Source organism: Sciurus vulgaris (genome assembly GCF_902686455.1).
Source record: "Sciurus vulgaris genome assembly, chromosome: 6".
NCBI lineage: Eukaryota > Metazoa > Chordata > Mammalia > Rodentia > Sciuridae > Sciurus > Sciurus vulgaris.
This window is the reverse complement of record NC_136466.1, coordinates 57,412,868-57,429,637: the sequence shown is the minus strand read 5'-3', so window position 1 is coordinate 57,429,637 and position 16,770 is coordinate 57,412,868. Positions and strand designations below refer to the sequence as shown.

Below are 16,770 nucleotides of genomic sequence, written 5' to 3'. Positions count from 1 at the left end.
GTTAACTCAGCACTCCTGTGGAGTAGCACTCACTGTTAATTGGAGCTGGCTTGCAAATTTCTGCTACCATATGTTGGCTAATCCATTCCCCTGCCTAAGATGCTCTATGCATTGAAATCCTCTCTCACACTGCCAGGAAAACTGATGAGCACACAGAGCCCTCTCCCTGGAGTGAACTTCTGAGCAACTCTCAGAACTTCCCACCTGACCCCTACTGCACCCAGCCTTACCTGGTCAAGTGTATATATATACACACACACATACACACACACACACACACACACACACACACACACACACACACACACACATATATATATAAATTTTTTTTTTTTTTTTTTGCAGTGCTGGGGACTGAACCCAGGGCCTTGGCACTCTACCAACTGAGCTATCTCCCCAGCCCTGGTCAGGTGTATTTTTTAACCTAGATTTTTCTTTTTGAAGGCAAGAACTTCTTGGTAATTACACATAGCATTTACCCCTGTGCCCTATATGCCTAATCAATATCTGATGGAGGGGGAAAAACTCAAACCAATTAATTTCTTCAAGAACCAATGTCAAATCTTGTCATCAAGTTCTCATCCAAAATTTGAGAGGGTACCCTCCTCAAGATAACAATGAGATGGGTTCTTAAATTTTTGTTTTAATTAAAGAATTAGTCTGCAGGGCTCAAAGAAAGGTGTCATAGTTCTATTTCATTCCCTAAGAAACAAGTTAAATTTGTGTCTTTTGGCTTTCAATTTGTCATCAACAATTATTTTTTTAAGGGTTCAGGGGTACAGCTCAGTGGTAGAGTACATGGTTAGCACTCAGGAGTCCCTGGTTTCATCTCTAGTACCAAACACATTATTTTTTTTAAGACAAACATGAGTCTTTACCAGAAAGTATTTAAAAGATCTACCACAGGAACTACCACCTATGGCTATGTTTTAGAACCAGCCAAATCTGTACAACTCATCTGCATCAGACATAATGTAAATGTCAAGGCACTTGGTGGTTCCCTACAATGGGGCCTTCTCCCTCCCAAAGATAAAATGTTTTTAACAGATGCTACTATCCTGCAAAGTACCTATAAAGATGAGGCTTTCCATACTGAAATTCCATTTTCTTTGTCCAAGAAGTAGAGAGGGATACAATTTATTACCCTGTGTGCAGGAAACTGAGGTGGTTAAAATGCTTTGCATAGTTTTTTTTTAGTCTAGGAGAATAAATTCCTAGAAATGAAACCAGAGAGGAAATTGGTAGAAATAAATGGTGATAATAACAGGATATATTATCACATTCATACTTTCAGGGTGGCTAATGATACAGAGTATGCAGCATCAAACATGGTGACTTGTAGTTCTACAAATGAAGCCCTTCAAGGTAAGGTAACACTTATTTGTATCTTATTAGATAAGATACAAATAATAGTTTTCTTCATAGTATGAGAAATCCTTTTATTAAGTCCCCTGAATTAATCCACTATAATACCTATGTTTAAAAAGAGAAATAATGATCATAGTGAAAAAATACGCTTAAAAGGTAAAGAGAGGTTGAGAGATAAATACAAAATTTGGGGCAATTCAGATACAGAGAAGGAAGGAAGGAATGGAGGGAGGGAGAGAGGGAAGAAAGGAGAAAGGGGTGGGTTAGGAAACCAGTTAAAAATCATGCAAAAGTCCAGGCAGAAAATGATACGAGCTTACACTAAGCTAGAAAAAGTTCATTTTGGAAGCAGAAAGACAAATCAGCAGAACTCAATGAATCTTATGTTAATTCTTAAAACTCAGCTCATTTTTAAAACTACAGCACACACACCCTTGAGAACCTGAGTACAGGCAGTCCTTAAGGGGGCCGTGTTAGGTCCAACAGTCTGGATTCTGACTAGTCACTGATGCTGCCACTTCCACACTGAGACTCCTAACCAGCCTGTAAAGGGACATTTCCTCTGGCCAAACTGCAGATTCTCTACTGGTTTTTCCACAACACTTCATAGGTACATAGTGACTGTCCCAACACGTTGTGTGCTAAGAAAATATCAACTGTCATTCACTTATTCATTCTTCTCCCACATTTTCTGGGCATTTATTCTGTAACCACCATATGTCAGTCACTTGGATACGGGCTTTCAATAAAGAACAAGGAATTCACCAATCTTTCAGGGATAAACATTCAAATAACAAAGTGATAGATGCTATATGAAAGCTATCCACAAAAAAGGAATGGGACTCATATGAGATACCACTGACTTAATGTGAAAAAACTAGGAAAAGCTCCAGAGGGGAAATCTGATTTAAACTGAATATGGAAAGCTACCTAGGTAGTTGGTTAGACAGAAAAGGGCAAAGACATTTCCAGCAGAGAGAACAGCATACCTAGGTCACGGAGGAGTGAACATGCACAATATATTTGGGAAACTAACAAGATCAAGATCTGTGTGGGCTGGAGGGCTGGAGAGGATTATAGAGAAACATCCCTCAGAAGAGAGTTCAAAGGTCTCATGTACCACAATAGAGAGGGTGGGCCTTATGCTATAAGCCAAAATGGGATCTCTGGTCATGTCTACAGATTCACCTGAAGATGGATTCAAAATGTTGATTTCCGGCCCTTACATCTGGGATAAAGCCCTGGGATCAGTATTTTCAACCTGGACAACACTAATGTTCATGATCGTGAGAGTTACCAGAGATTTTTAAATGAGGGCATAATGCGGTCAGATTTGTATTTTAAAAATATGCTTCTGGACAAAGCAGATGGTCTTGAAGAAGGCAGATCCATTGCTGCTAAGTGAGCTTGAGGCTTGGCTTTGCATTAGAACCACCTGGGGAACTTGTAAAAATGTAGACTTTTCACACCTCACCCAAGACCCACCGCATGTGAAGCAAGCTTCCTAGCCCCTTCCAGGGGCTAGGATTTATATTAGGCTGAACCACGTGAAACCACATTTTTTAGCTCAAAAATGATCAAGTATTGGCAATTTCTCATATTTCAATCCAATATTTTAACAACTTCTCATCCCCATGTTTCTGATACACATCAATGTCTGAACGTAGCTGTGAAATACAAGAAAAGCTAAATGCTTTCCATTTTTTATTAATTACCACTGTCATTACTCACAATGATTAATGTGCCAAGATGGAAGTTTCATAATTTATGTAACTAAGATGTTTTTAAAAAAATGGGGGAGGGGCCAAAAACAGCTACCAAAGAGGTAAGGCAACCAATTTAAGATTTGAGAGTAAGAAGGAACACTGGAGATTATTCTACTCTTTCCCTACCTCCTGACACAAGTTTACACATGAGGAAACCTGTGTCTAAATGGAGAAGCAACATGGTTTACAGTCATACCGAATATTTTATTCAGTTCTTCAACAAGATTACTTTCATGTGTATTTTAAAAGCTATTGAGCCAGGCACTGTGGCCCATACCTGTAAACCAAATGCATTGGGAGATAGAGACAGGAGAATCACAAGGTCAGCCTTAGAAACTAAGTGAGACCCTCTCTCAAAATAAAAAATAACAAGGGCTGGGGACTTAGTACTCCTGGGTTCAATTCTCAGTACCAAGAAATAAATAAAAGTAAAAGCTTTTCAAATCATCATTGCTAAGAAGTAACTGAGATTTAACTTAAAGAGTGCTAGCATCACATAAAGGAAGACCTAACGTACTTGAAATGAGGTGGAGATAGTCATTAAGGCAAATATTTATGTGCATCTATTTTTAAAATCAACCAAAGAACTTAAATAATACAAAATCTAGAACAGTGCTTGGAATATAATAAATGCTTAATAAATACCTATCAAATGAATGGCTGACCTCTAAAAAATAGGTTAAAGGAAGTATATTAATGCAAAGCATTTCTAAGGAACAGTTCAGGATGTGAACTGAGTGTAGATTTCCCACCTCCTCACCTGTTCCAAGTACCCTTTGGTGTCCATCATATCCTTGGTGATAGTGAAGCTCACAAAGGAGCAGTCTTTAAAGTCCATCCAAATAGAAATAATAACTAACACTTACTGATGGCTCATAAAGTTATGTGATAGCAATACACCAACAGTTAGTGCTAGCTCAAAACTAAAATAATAGCTAGTATTTGCCTACTACATGTCCAGCTTGTCAGGGCTTTGTGTACATTAACTCATTTAATCCTTGCCACATGCTGGGAGCAGTGGCGCAGGACTGTAATCCCAGCCTCCTGGGAGGCTGAGGCAGGAGGATCTTGAGTTCAAAGCCAGCCTTAGCAAAAGCAAGGTGCTAAGCAACTCAGTGAGACCCTATCTCTAAAGAAAATACAAAATAGGGCTGGGGAAGTGGCTCAAGTGGTCAAATGCCCTTGGTTCAATCCCAGAATATGCCCCCACAAAAAAATCCCTGCAACAACCCTCTGGAGTAAGCACTGCTATTATTATTATTATTTTATAGATGTGCCTAGAGAAGTTAAGTAACACAAAACCACACACTTGGAAAGTGGCAGAGTGGAGAGTTTACCAACCAAACTCTATGACCTCTCTGTGGGAAAACAAAAATCAGCCTGCAAGCTGAGCCCTTGGAGCACTCACGTCAGGAAGATGGCATTTCTGGATAATGAAATTTGGCCCTGGTCTTTTCATCCATAAGGAATTAAGTGATTTTTTAACTTGGGAAGACTATTCATAAAGTGAGAGCCAGGATACAGCAAAATAAGGCAAGAAGAACCAAGAAGGGCTGTCATTATCTGCATTGGCCCAGCATGGTTATCACTGCCTAAGAACAGCAATAATGAGGGCTGGGGTTGTGACTCAGTGATAGAGCGCTTCCCTAGCACAGTGAGGCACTTGGTTCAATCCTCAGCACCACATAAAAAAATAAATAAAAGTACTGTGTTCATCTACAACTAAAAAAAAAAAAAATAAAAAAAAATAAAAAACAGCAATAATGACCATTTTAAGCTAATAAAATCCCAAACTTTGACTCCCCCTTAAAGAATGTGGATCTTGGGCTGGGGTCGGGGCCGGGGCTCAATGGTACAGCGCTTGTCTCACACGTGCAGGACACTGGGTTCGATCCTCAGCACTACATAAAAATAAAATTGTGTCCATCTACAACTAAAAAATATTTTTTAAAAAAGAATGTGGATCTTCAATATGAAGACACTTTCAAAAGAAGCAGCAAATATCACCATATTTCATTTACTCCATGATGTCATTAAGAAAAATATTTCCAGAAAGAAAATAGATAAAATAGCTTCCTAAATCAGGGATTAGAGTCCTAGATCAAAGGAATTTAAAAGAAAAAGACCAACACAGGATAAATGTTTTCAAAAAGTAACTATGACTTGAAGAACTGTCCTTCCAGCACTCCCTGAGGAGCCAAGCATTCCGACAAGGACCCCCTGGTATAAGTTACCCAGCCTGGAACCCTGACACCCCAAAGAATGCTGAGAACGCAGGAACAGGGAGCATCCTGCAAGTCTGATGAGTTAACTGCACAACCTGAATATCAAGTACTAAAGAAAGAAAAGTTTAGAAAACAAGTCAAGATCCCAGAGAAGTGAAGCAGATCTAAAAAGAAGGGCCCAGTTGAAACCTCTTTTCATTACAGGATTCCACCTCCTCCCCCCAGTCTCCCTACATCCAGTTATGTCACAGGTCAACATGGCACAAATACAAGCTAGGCAATATAAAGGCAGAGTATGCAAAGTAAAATGCATAATGGAGATGTCTTCCCAGGAAAAATACTCCAAGAACTCCCTGCACTGTCCCAAGTAATAAAATCAAATGCATACCATTACAACAAATCGGTGAGACACACATAAACAACCCAGACTGAGTCCAACTAACCCCTTTTCACACTGCACCAGGGTACCCTGGCTGAGAGATAGGTGCTTTCTGCCCATAAGAAGCCTCCCAGCGTCCCGCCAAGTCCAAAGGCCTCCAGAGTTGAGTTTGCCTAACTCTTACCCAGGTCCGAGATCTTGAGATTCTCAGCGCAACCTTTTCCCCGGTCTTCGCTCAACGCCAGCCAAGATAGAAAATCTGTTCCAAACAGCGCAGTTAACCTCCAAGCAACGTCCCAGAAGAAAGCAATGCTTGGGAGTCTTCCCTTAGGAGCAGAGGTGGAGACGCGGGAAAGAGGTAGGTCGCAAAGCGTTTCCAGACCCGGTATTGCTCACCGCAGAAAGTACTCGCTACAAACTTGAATAAGGTCTTCCCTGTCTGGCCCGAGATGCTGGAGGAGGAGGGGAGTAACCCGAGCCGGGACCGGGATGCGAGCAGTTGCGGCTGCTGCAGCTGCTGCCGCCGGGGCACTGGCCGCTCAGGGGGTGTCTTTTGGCGCCGCTCTCGGTCCCTATTGCAATCGACAGAATTCTTCTGGCTGAACTTCTTCACCCGGATCGCAGGTCGCCCCTCCCTGAACAGCTTCCACAGCTTGGGGTGACCCCGCCAATGGCCGGGTCACAAAGTTGGCAAACCTTGGGGTCGCCGCAAGGGTTGAACGAACTGGTGGCGGAGTGTGGTTCTGGTCTTCGTCCTGACCCACTTTCAGTGCGAACCCCTCGTCAAAGTCTCGGGGAGGTGTTCTATACACTCTCCAAGGATTTGGGGGACAGGGCCAGTGCCCGAGCGGTCAACTGGAATGGACAGGCGCGTCCCCAATAGTGTCAGGGAGGAAGCTCAAGTAAGAGACTGAGATGGGGTGGGTGGCCACGCGGTGCCACCGTGCGCAGCAGCAAAGTGGTTGTGAACCTAGGTCAGGGAGGTGGAGATGGAGGGCGGAGGAGGAGAGCGCCCGCTTTACGGAGGCGGGCGGGGAAGACTACTCCTGGGACGCACCAGAAAATCCCCCAGGCCCACTGCGAGGCCTCGCGCGTTGATTTCTTGGGGAATGGCTCCCTCTGCCGACTCGGCGAGGAGGCCCCGGGAGACCCAGTGACGGAATGTTCACACCGTGCATACGCTTTATTTACTCAGTGGGTTGGACAGGAATCTGCTTCCAGACTAACGAATTTCTTCGAGTCTAGATGACCCAGAAAGATACAAGCCTAACTGCTAGAAAATTCTTTCTTATTATTTCTTATGCTAATTATACACACCCCCAAACAAAACCCCAAACTGGCTTGGGCCCCATATTTATACCAAATAATCCTCTCCTCCCAGGCTCTTCCTCTCTCTTTCTTTATAGAAAGACCTCAAGTACATATGTGTCCCTACTCAGTAACCGCTCCTGGAAAAGAGTCCGCACTCCAAATTACGTTTGAATGCATATCAGGAATGAATGAGCATATTCATCGTTTTAACAAAAATGAACATGTTTGAAGCCTATTCGTATCCTCCTGGCTCTCCCCTGGAAACACTGGGGAAAACCGTTTCTGGCGGTGAGGTGGTTGGTTTAGGAGACGTCATTGCCGGTTCTCTGGTAACAGTACCTCCATTTGTCTTTGGGATACCACATCTGCCACACAGTACAGTCCAGGTGGGAAGGCATTTAGGATGGTCAGATTTTGCCCTGCTCAGAAGTGGGCACCTCACTTAAACTAGGCACCTCAAGCCCTCTCTGCCTGAAACCTGAAAGTTGATCAGAAATCCAAAGAGATAAACCTAGGGCTGATTGATCCATATGGCTGTTTTCTAAGGATATCTGCAAGTAGTTCATACCACTTATTACCCAAAGTCATCCCGCTTTATGCTTTATGAAATTTGTTCTCTGCTTTCCTTTGAATGTTTTAATTGACTTTATTGCAACAGAATTTACATTCAATATATTGCCCTTATATTAAGTGCATCCTCTGATGAGTTTCAAACAATGTACACACCTGTGACCAGTACCCCAATCAAGATAATGAACAATTCTATCTCCCCCTAAGGCACTCTTTGAAGTCAGTCCTCCACCACACCCCACCTTAGGTCCACTGAGTTGTTTTTATAACTTCACATTTGTCTTTTCTAGCATTTCATATGAATAAAATAATGTAATGCATATCCCTTCATTCAGCATTTTCTTGAAATTCATACTGTTGTTTTGCTTGTATCCAGTGTTCGATCCTTTTTATTGCTGAGTTGTACTCCATTGTATGGGTATACATAATTTGCACATTTACCAAATGTTGATGGACATTGGGGTTGTTTCCACTGTAGGGTTATTATGAATAAAGCTGCAAGGAACATTCTTATACAAGTTCTTCTGTGGATATATGATGTTGTTTCTCTTCTCTCATAGGAGTGGAATCAATAGTTCATACACAAGTATTTAACTGTAGAATAGACTGTTGAACAGTTTTCCAAAGTGGTTGTTATCAATTGACATTCCCACCAGCAATGCATGAGAGTTGTTCCACATCCTCAGCAAAAACTTGGTATTTGCTCTTTTTATTTAGTTATTCTCTTGACTATGTACAGATATCTCATTGTAGTTTAAATCTGCATTTCCTTAATGGTAATAATGGAGAGCATCAAAATATGTTTACTACCATTTCATGTGCCTTAGTGCCATTTGTTCTTCAATAAAGTGTCCAAATTGTGGAATTCTTTAGTTTAAATACCAGGTCTTTGTCAGAGTACATATATATATGTATGTGTGTGTGTGTGTGTATATATATATATATATATGAGATATGTGATAGTATATTTATATATGATATGTGATATATGATGCATGTATCTTATACAGTGTCTTTCTTAAAGTTGTCTTTCAAACAGTAGTTTTGTGTTTTGATAAAATCCAATTTATTAATTTTTCTCTTTTGTGGCTGTGCTTGTTTTGTTATCTGAATAATCTTTGCTTACCACAAGGTCATGAACTGATGCATATAAGTCTATGATGATTTTGGAGTCAATTTTTTTGCATGATACGAGGTAAAGGCAGAGGTTCATTATTGTTAATATGCATATGCAGTTGTTTCAGCACTATTTGTTGATAAGATTATTTTTTTCCCATTGAATGACTTTGGTACCTTTAGTAAAAATCAATTGACCATACGTGTGTTTATTTCTGGTCCTACTATTCCTTTCATTTGATATATATCTATATTCTTGTACAAATACCCTATTGTCTTGATTGTTATAATAAAACTCCAACTTTGATGTAAATAAGTCTTCTGACTTTGCTCCTCTTTTTTCCAAAATTTGTTTAGCTTTTCTACTCTGTCGTTACCTTGGTTTGACTTATGTCTTCCATATGATTTTCAGAATTAATTTGCCAATGTTTTAAAAAACTCACTTTTGAAATTGGGAGTGCTTTTGGATCAACTGACAATTTTATTTTCCTTCTGTTAGTTTGCTTACTTTTTTTTTCCTACTGACCAATTTAAGGAGCAGTGACATGTGAACAATATTGACTCCTTCAATCCATTAACATGCTATGTACCTCCACTAATTTATATATTCTTTAACTTACCTCAGCAATATTTTATAAATTCTAGCTTAGCAATTTTGCAAATACTTGAAAGTTATACCATTGTTTTATATTTGATGCTACTGTAATTGGAATTATTTTTTAATCTTAGTTTCCAATTTTGCAATGCTAGTATAGAGAAATACCATGGATTTTTATATAGTAGTCATACTTAGCAAAGTATAACTAAACTTAGCTAAATTTACTTAGTTCCAGTAGTTTTTAAAGAATTCTTAGGATTTTCCACATGTAAATAAATAGTCTTACCTACCTGCACTGCCCTGGTTGAACCAGGGCCTCATGTATGCTACATGAACATTCTACCACTGAGCTACATTCCCAGCCCCTTTTTAAAATTTATTTTGAGACAGCATATCACTAAATTACTCTAATTTATTTGCGATCCTCCTGCCTCAGCCTCCTCAGTAACTGGGAAAACAGGTATGCTTTACCATGCCCAGCCAGTTTTACTTATTTTATTTATTTTCCTTGCCTTACTGCAGTGGTTAGGATACTCAGTATAGTGCTGCACAAGAGCACTGTAAGAGCATGGTAAGAGTTACTATCTTAGCACTGCTATTCATCTTAGGTCAAAAGCAGTCTCTTATCATTAGTATGTTGTATGTTTCATAAACACCTTTTATTGACTATTTCATTTCATTAAAAGTTGCTTATTTTACCATGAATAACTTTCAAATTTTGTCAAATGTTGTTCTGCATATATTAAAATTATTTTATTATTTCTCTCTTTTTTGCATTGGTTGAATTAATTGGTAACCTTTCTTGAATTGATTAGTAATTGTATTAAAGTCTGCTTGGTCAATGTACATTATGCCTTTTTTGAAACTAAAGACTGATATTTTGAACAGGTGAAAAAAAAAATGGATGAACTTCTACCCAAGTAAAGAAAATAAAAATACCAACCAATATTCTTCCTAAACATAGACACAAAAATCCTGAATAAAATTTTAGCAAACCAAATTTTAAAACACAAATAAATAAAAATAGGAGAGGCCATTGCAGAATGTTAAGCTTATAAATATGACTGATGGTTAACTTTTTTTTTTACTTCTTTCAATCCTAATAAAGACAAGAGGTATGTATCCTTATTTGTTTTTCAGAGATAAGAAATCAAAGGCTCAGGGAGATCAATTAATTTATCCCTATTCACAAAGCTAGTAAGAGGCAGAGGCAGGCCTGATCCCAGCTGATTTTAAAGGTTAGGCTGTCTCCACCACTTCACTTCCCCAGAACTACCTTGATCTATTCTGGTCTTCTGATTGCCCACCATGGTTCACCCGTGTGCTATGTCTATATATTTTTCCCTGTGGAAATTGAAAATCTACTTTGTAGAGTTTGATTTTTCTTAGAGAGAATCTTTGCTCAGGAGAGTTAGGAGCTCTTGGGTAAACGCAGCTTCATCTCTCCTCACGATACAAATGCAGGCAAGACTGGCCCAGGCCATATCTTTAATCACAGATGGGGAGAATTGGAAAAGTAGAGTTCTGACCCCCTCCTTCCTCTTCTAGATTTTCTTAACATTCCCTTCTCAAGGATAATGGTTGTCCAGCTTTTTAAACAGATCACACTCTTGGGGATGTATCTCAGTGATAAAGTGCTTGTTCAATCCCCAGTACCACCAAAAATAAAAAACCAAAACCAAACAATCAAATAAAACCACTCTCTTTTAAAGGTATTGGATTAAAAAAAGGGAGGAGAGGGCAAAGGATAAGGAAATAATATTTGTGGCACTTGACCCTGTAACAGAAGCTGTGGGTAATTTTCTTTCTCCTTTATGTAGTACATCTCGACAGATAAAAGGTACCCTGGTAGTCTTATGAAGAATGGCAGGCAACAAAGGGACTCCATATGCATTCATTCCCTAGTTTGGTGTTTTCTTTTTTAATTTTTTAAATGTGATCCACAGTGAGAATTTATCTATCATCATGACCAAATTCATATCATATGTATATGATTAAAGCAAGTTTCATGAAACAACACTTACTATACACAATGTTCTCTGATGGTTTCTGTACCAGTGCTTCTTGAGTGTCCATGTGCACATTAATCAGCTAGGGAATTTGTTAAACATGAGATTCTGATTCACAATCTGGCGTGGGGCTTGCAGTTATCAAACTCTGAGGTGAAAGTTTCTCTTTCTGGGACAGCACCTTGAGTAGCAAAGTTCTATTTAAATTTATATAAATGCTAAATTACTTTTATGACTTTGAAATGTATGTGTATTGTCAGATTGTAAAAGCACTGCTGGTGTATTTCCTGGTGTGACACCATGCTTGGAGCAGCGCTGAGGTTGACAACATGCCTCTCTGGAATGTTCTTGTAAAAGTAGACTTCCTGTAGATTGGTATCATATACCAAGAACAAAAATGATAGAGGTAAAGGAAGAATATCTTTTTTATATTTTTTAATTGCAACATTTGACACAATTTAAAAATCTCTTAAGATTTGGAATAAATAAATGTAATCATTCTGCATGATGAGGACTCCTGTGTAAATGAAACAAAGTTCACAGGAGATGATTGAAGGTGACTGTGACAATGACATACATATCAGGAAAAAAATTCTGAAGCCACAGAATTCATATTTCATCTGCAATATGAATGCTTCCCGTGTCAGGGCCCTTGTTTTCAAGTAACAGAGGTCAACTGTGATTAACCTAATAAAAACAGAACTGGGGAAAGTTATTGAGGGATTCCAGAAGAATAGGCTGCTGTGGAATCAAAGTTGAAAATGAGCAAGAACCCCTCTAGGACACTGGGAGGGAAGAATCAAATCCATGGTCCATGGTCTCAGAGCAGAGCAGCCTAGGCAGCCTGCCCCCTCAAAGATTAATGAACTTGAACCATTTCTTTCCTTGATCCTCACATCATGCTCTCGAGATCAAAGTCACAGGAGGAAGCATCCACTTGGCTGAAGTTATGTTTCACCTTCCTTCCTGGCTCTCCTGGGAAAACGGAAAGAATTTGACCCTTCAAACTTCCATAGTGGGAAGGTACCTGAGAGATGATTCCTCCAAGAGCACAGGAAAGCGAGATGAAATATGCCCAAAGTAATTAGGCTGCCATTGAAAAGAGGCAATGGATGCTCAGCCATCAGTAGACTATACTGGACACAGCACTGTGACTCAGTCAGGGCTCTTATCACTGGTGTAATGGTGATGATTGGGATTTTCCAGGGGCTACCGTCAGAGCCAAGGGGGTGGGGTCAGTGACCCTATTCTAAAGAGTGGATCCAAACTTTACAGGACTTAATAAAAGGCATCAGAAAACCAGCTCTGAGAGCACCAGCAACCACTGCCACCTATTCCCACAAAACCCAACCCTATTATTTTACTCCCAGAGGAAAAAAAAAAAAAAAAAGAAACTGAAATTCTAGAAGAGTTGTCAGAATTTCAGCCATGAGAACTCATTGCCCAACTGGTCACATTTTCCTTCCCAATATGAGAGGCAAGGACAGTATTTCTTCCCTCTCTGTAAAGGGTAAGGATGGAGGGGAAGCAAGAGAAACAATCAGGTGAAGAGTGCTAGGAAGAGGTGAAAGCTGGCACCTTCACCCCTAGTCAGCCTTCTATTTAGTACATAAAGCAGGCAGATCTCTCTCATTTGAACAGGAGAAGAATTTCAAAGAGACAACAATGGGAAGTTTCTGTTCCCACTGTTTAAAGAGGAAGAGCTTAAATGTTCCTAGGGCCACATGGATGCCACTGGAGGGATCCAGGTTTAAGCAATCTTATTGTTTCCCTGTCTAATCTTGTTGCTACTAGTAGAGAAGCAGGAGCTGACAGAGCAGAATGCAGAACCCAGGCTGTGGTGTCGCCCACATCAAAGGCCTGTGCAACTAGGCCCCAGGGTCTTCTGAAGAGCCCACCCATGCACTGCCCTTGACAGTGTCTAGACATATGCCACAGGCAGGATTGATCCCCACTGTGGCCTACAGCAGCAGTGGCCAAGCAGGAGGTGTCAGTCTCTCCCCTCGTTCCTCCTCCAGCACCTCAACACTGTGTTCAGAGGCAGAAAGATGGACCCAAGAGATGAAGAAAGAGAAGGAAAACCGAGGAGGAGAGAAGCAAAGTACACACAATTCCCCACTGTGGGGCCATTTGCAACATTGGTCAAAGCCTTGATTGTTTAAAGTCTGAAAGTACCTGGAATGCTGCAGGAGCTTCCCAGGATGATGTGAGGGGATAGAAAACTCTACATTAGAGCATGCCTGAAAATAATATAGAGAAATAAAATAAAAGGACTTATTGCTAGCATCCCACTGAGTTCAAACTCTCTGAGGAACTGGCTATACAGCACAAGAAAGTGACCTTGAGTAGTTTGGCAAAAAAAAAAATCAATAAATAAAATAATTTATTGAGATGCCACTGGAGCTCAATATAAAATGTGGAAGGCTTAAGAACTAGGTGCACAGGGACAGAAAGCAGCTCTGCATCCAGAGCTAAAATCGCACACTGAAATTGGTCTTGGGAATCCCTGTTCCATCACCAAATGCCAGATACTGGAGTTGTCAGCATCAACACCGCTAGCCCTAGACACCAACTCTGAGGAATAGGGGTTTGTTGCCTCCAGTGAGCTGCCAGAAAGAATTCTCCATTGTCCAGGATCCTAATTCAAAGTCTATGGTAGGTACACCTGATTGAGTTCCAGTCACATGCCCAAGACCCTGTTGCAAAGGAGTCTGAAGAAGCAAGTGTTTGTCCTTTTGGTGTTTCTTTTCTGAAAGGAAGTCTCCTCTCATCAAGTTTCATAAGCAGGGTTGCTATATTGTCCAAAATAAGAACAATATACATCTCTGTTAGCAAAATTAGCAAGTCTTCCCTTCTTGCAGTGGTTACAGGCTATCGTCAAGGTTTCGGGGGGAAAACATGTCTGACTGCAGCCCCACTTCTCTCTCTGCCGGGAGCCTGTGCCCCATGCACAAAGTGAATGCTCATAAGGCAAGCACTTCTCAAACTCTGAAAGTAGTGCAACTGAGGTAACAGCTGAGGGAAACATCCAGCTCAGGGACAAATACAGATGATGAGCATGCAGCTTGGTGAAGAACAGTAGAGAAATGCTGTTAGGAAAGCAAAGCAAGTGAGCAAGTCCTGGCAAAAATTGGATTTTCACACACTAGGTGAAACTAAACCACCATCATGAGGTGAATCTGTCTTGGCATCATATACGGAATTTGGCCCCTGATGAATGAAGGCATCAGTGGTGTTAAGAGAGGGTAAGAACATCTGAATCAGCACACAGAGTTACTTGGAACCAGTAAAGGTTTAAGGGTGCATATGTTAAGATTTACATCAACTCCCTTGCTGAATCGGAAAATAATTTTCCCAAAAAGATTGATGAAAAATTTTTATATTTGCTTGCTAAAATTAATATTCATTTGTTCCCAATTATTACAATAATTTTGTCAACTATGAAAGAAAAAGGCAGAAATTTTTTACTACTACATAATAATCAACATATAAACTCATTTACCTACATATGTATTATTAATTTAAACAGTAATAAGTTAGTGCTTATTACTGTTTTTGTTCTGAAAAAAATAGGAATAGAAAAGACAAGCAGATTGATCAGATCTTTTCCTATTGACTAATCACGGGGAAAAGTAGATTTGATTCAATTAAATGATTTGTGCATAACATTGCCCTTCATAGATCAATTCTATTGTGCATATATTACACACTCAATGCTTCTGGATTGGTTGACTATACAGATGCTATGTCTGTAAAGTTCCTACAATGGAGTGGAGGGTTGAAAGTCTATTTGGAGAGAGTTTACAACAGAATGAAAGGAGCAGCATCTTTAAGTGGGCAAACAAAGCGGAACTGGGCAGAAGGAACAGTGAACAGCAATACAGTTATTTTAGTCAGCTTTTTCACTGTTGTGATGAAAGGACCTGACCAGAACAATTTTAAAGGAGGAAAAGTTTATTTGGGAGCTCACAGTTTCAGAGGTCTCAATTCATAGACAGTAGGCTCCATTCCTCAGGACTCGAGATGAGGCAAAACACCATGGTGGAAGAGTGTGGCAGAGGGAAGTAACTCACATGATGATCAGAAGAGAGAGAGAGAGAGACTCCACTCTCCAGATACAAAATATATACCCCATAGCCACGCCCCCAATGAACAACCTCCTCCAGCCACACCCCAGTTACCACTCAGTTAATCCCATTGGGGATTAATTCACTCATTAGGTTAAGCCTATGACCCAATTATTTCTCCTCTGAACCTTCCTGCATTGTCTCACACGTGAGCTTTTGGGGGATGCCTCACATCCAAAATAATACCAGTTAACAATGGGTCCTTCTGAGTGGTCTTGAGTTGAAGCAAAGGTACCCAATTTTTAATCCCATTCATGGAAGAGTCAGGGGATGTAGGCTGCCCTCTCAATTTTATCTCCTACTGCTCTTCTGTTGCTCTGTGCTCCAGGAACTTTGATCTTCTGACTTTTCTTCAAACACACTAGACTGGTTTCTTCCTTCCAGCCCTTGCTGTTCTCTGCCTGGACTGTGCAGTTCACTCCTTGACCTCCTGCATGCAGTTCTCCTTGAGACTTCCTGTTCAGTATGACCGCCTACCCTGGCTTCCCCCACCCACCTGATCTCCTTTTCCACACTCTAGTTTTTCTTTTTGTACCCCTTTTCACCTTATAATATCCTGTATAATTTACCTATTCACTGTAAGTATTGTTTGGTATCTGTCTTTCCCCACTAGAACATAAGCTTCTCAAGGGAAAGGATCTTTATCTATTTTGTTTACTGATATTCTCAAGCACCAAGAGGTGTCCTGGTGCATAGTAATTCTCAAATATAATGAACATATTTTAAATGAAAGTTTTACAACTCAGTAGAGGATTTTTATTTTCCACTTGGAAATTATCCTTTTTAAGTAGGAAATTATTTTTAAGATCAGAGTCTTCTGAGATTGAATTTATTTAATTCACTTAATACATTTGCCCAATCCACAGAGTTGCCCAAAATACAGCTCTCAGTAGAGGCAGGTTTATCTCTCAGATTATAATCATTATCTCACTCTGCTATTAAAGCAAAGAAAAGGAGGAGGAGCTGCAGACAAAGAATTAATTAATCAAGGCTTTAACTTTTCTGGAAACCAGGGAATTCCTATCAGCCTGCTCTGTTATTTACCTAACATTATCCTCTGGAATATTAATATTAAATCCTGTGATTTACAGCCTTCTATGGCTACAACAAGTACAAAAGGCAAAGAGTGAGTTCCCTAGAAAAGTCTCTTCTTACAGGACTTGTACGTTAATTCACTTTAGAACCTTCACACTTTGGAATATTATTGGCATTAAAATGACAGATTATTTTACTAAAATTCAATGTTTTGCAGTTCTTCCCATAACACACTAAGAAAAGGATAGTTGTGCTTGTATGGTGTG

General features: G+C 40.0%; 1 protein-coding gene across 1 annotated transcript in view; it reads right to left on the bottom strand.

Annotated features, from left to right (window-relative positions):
• The window catches only part of MEGF10 (multiple EGF like domains 10), a 168,846-nt gene extending 162,187 nt beyond the window's left edge, over positions 1 to 6,659 (bottom strand). The window contains exon 1 of the mRNA XM_079144349.1: positions 5,923 to 6,659. The gene's annotated coding sequence lies outside the window, so the exon portion shown is untranslated. The remainder of the gene's footprint in view (positions 1 to 5,922) is intronic.
• Positions 6,660 to 16,770: the final 10,111 nt, after the last annotated feature.